This window comes from Hordeum vulgare, chromosome 4H, assembly GCF_904849725.1.
Source record: "Hordeum vulgare subsp. vulgare chromosome 4H, MorexV3_pseudomolecules_assembly, whole genome shotgun sequence".
NCBI classification, from domain to species: domain Eukaryota; kingdom Viridiplantae; phylum Streptophyta; class Magnoliopsida; order Poales; family Poaceae; genus Hordeum; species Hordeum vulgare.
In genome coordinates this window covers 385167424-385170208 of record NC_058521.1, presented here as the reverse complement: position 1 = coordinate 385170208, position 2785 = coordinate 385167424, and the positions used below count along the sequence as shown (strand labels likewise).

Genomic DNA, 2785 nt, shown 5'->3' with positions numbered 1-2785 from the left:
ACCGGTTCTGTTGCTCATATTTGCAACTCGAGGCACGAACTACGAAATAAACAAAGGCTAGCGAAGGATGAGGTGATGATGCACGTGGGAAATGGTTCCAAGGTTGATGCAATTGCCGTCGGCACAGTGTCACTTCCGTTACCATCAGGATTAGTTATGAACTTAAATAATTGTTATTTACTACATGCGTTAAGCATGAAGTTATATCTGGATCTTGTTTATTGCGAGACGGTTACTCATTTAAGTCAGAGAATAATGGTTGTTCTATTTTTTATGAGTAATATCTTTGGACACCACTAGCCTTCAGACTACAGATTTTTTGCTTTTATCAGACTAGTGGTAGGCTGTCCGATCAAATGCGTGATGAACGTCCGATGTAGTAGTTGACTTCCGGTAAGTTAATTCGCTTTGTTAATTGATTGCTCCATCATAATTCTTCCCGCATCCATCGGCCTCGCTTGTTACCTTACATGCATGATGCATGGATCTCCTTAATTGTTGCTTCCTATAATTGCTCCCGTCAATTACATGTGATCTACCATACACGTCGTGCTCCATCCATGTACATCCTTTTCATGTTATTTTATGGGAACTGCTACGCGTCCACTGGCGGACGTGTACTATACGTCCACCACCTCGATGGCCGTTGGATCTACCGTGGGCAGTCATCCGATCAATTTCCTGCCACGCCTTGTTTGTCCTCTCCCCTACTCATTAATTCCCGCAACGACGACTTTGTTGCAGAAACCACTGCTTCGTCCGAGCCTCTACAGATCCGTGTCGTGCAAAGATTTGCAGGAGAAATACGTGTAAAATATTTTCTGCAACAAAGAGTTTATTCTGGAAACATAAGTAGAATATTTTTTGAAACAAAGTCTGTTATACAAATATTTTTTGCAACAAGGACCGTGTTGCGAAAACATCTATATAATTCTTTTTTGCAACCATGTTTGTTATAGAATATTTTCTGCAACAAAGATCATGTTACAGAAATATTTGTAATATTTTTACAATAGAAATCATGTTACATAAACATTTATATTTTTTTGCAACAAAGGTCTAGTTGCAGAAAATTTGTGCAACATAGATAATATTGCAGAAACTGTACAACGTACCTCGAGGAGATGGGTCAATGGATGGTGCAGTTCGTGCGCCAGGACACGTGAAGGCTAGACGATGAACAAATAGTGGATGTCACAGGACACGTGGTTGGCAGCAGAGGAGGCGGACGCTTACACGTTATCAGCCGGACGTAGGGAAGTGTTTTCCTTATTTTATTGCTTCCTCCAACTAATATCTAGGAAAATAAAATTGTCCTTTCATCACGCATTGCTTCCCCACTGTAAAATAAATTGCTTCCCCATTGAAAAATAAACTATGCTTTCATAGTACTACTATTAAGTTTATGTCGAAAATAATATTTGATTCGAATATGTTTCTGCCCGAACAATTTTTTTGCTTCCATCAAAAATAAGATTTGTTTCTGTCTAACAAAAATTGCATCCAATATATTTGCTTCCAATGTGTTTCGGTCAAATACAAAATTTGCTTCCACCCAAAACGTGATTTGTTTCTACTATCTAACTAGCAGATGGCTTGGAAATTATGAAGTAGCATGGTAGCATAGAATTACATCAACTAGGAGATGGCTTGGAAAACATGTCCGGCTTAATTTTGTTAGGAAGCATGAGAGTATATAACGGAAGGAGCATGAAAAACATAAATTTCTTATCCAATGAAACAATGTTTCCAACGGAAATAGTATTTGCTTCTTATGATGTCAGAATTTGCTTCTATGTACAATGAGCTTCGAGGATGCAGTAGTATGCGCCAATAGTCCCTCCTTCGACTTGGGTGATCACGTCCGGCTCCCCCTTGCCGTAGCCGACTCGCTGGAAGAGCGGCAGGCCGGAGGACGGCGTCGGTGGCGGGTCATCGAAGGTGAGGAAGTCGCCGCAAACGTCGATGGCGCACTCGATCTTGAGGCGGTCCCCAAGGACATAGCACGAACCAGCATGGAGGTGGCTCCTCCTGAGGACCTCGCCGGTGCCCGAGGTGCACGTGTCCTCGCTGCTGGCGTCGAACATGATCGGGTCCTTCTCGCGGAACAACGGTACCGTCTCGCCGGTGGTGTGGTCCACCAGCCCGAACCCGACGTGCGCCCAAGCCGGGGCGCCCTTGGTCACTAGCTTGACGAAGGTGGCCACGTGGTCCGACCGCTCCGAGTTGCCGTCAGCATCGTGGGTATATATTGCTGTCGGGGTAGTAGCGGACGGCCCAGTCGAGGTCGCCGACGGTGAAGGTCGGCCTCCGTCGGGGTAGTAGCATACGGCCCAGTCGAGGCCGCCGATGGTGAAGGTCGGCGAGTACAGAAAGCCATCTGCGTCACATTGTTTTTCCTCACGTTACTGAAGCCGTGGATAGCGAGGACGTGCATTCCATGGGTCGTCTTCGTCAGAGTCGTCGCCACCATGGTGATCAACTTCTTGACCGAGCTGAAACAGCGCACTGGCATGGTGGGAGGGGCGGTGACGGGGCAACATCTGGCCGTGGACCGGGGCGTCGAAGGTGGTGGCGGAGGTAGCCGTCACCGTCGAAGGTGGTGGCGGAGGTAGTCGTCGCCGTGATCGATCTCCGAGATTTGCTTGTCCATGGGATGCGACATGGCCGGGATGGCGGTGGTAAGTCGGGCAGGAGAGATTTACTCGCCCTGGAGAGGTGACGTGGTGTGGTGGTTGGGATGAAGTTTTAGGAGAGACTAGCAAAAGGGCCCATGCGTTGCAAC

The 2785-nt window shown here is 46.8% G+C and overlaps 1 pseudogene; it reads right to left on the bottom strand.

The window, feature by feature from the left end:
* Positions 1-1793: 1793 nt before the first annotated feature.
* Positions 1794-2473, bottom strand: LOC123450549 (annotated as a pseudogene).
* Positions 2474-2785: the final 312 nt, after the last annotated feature.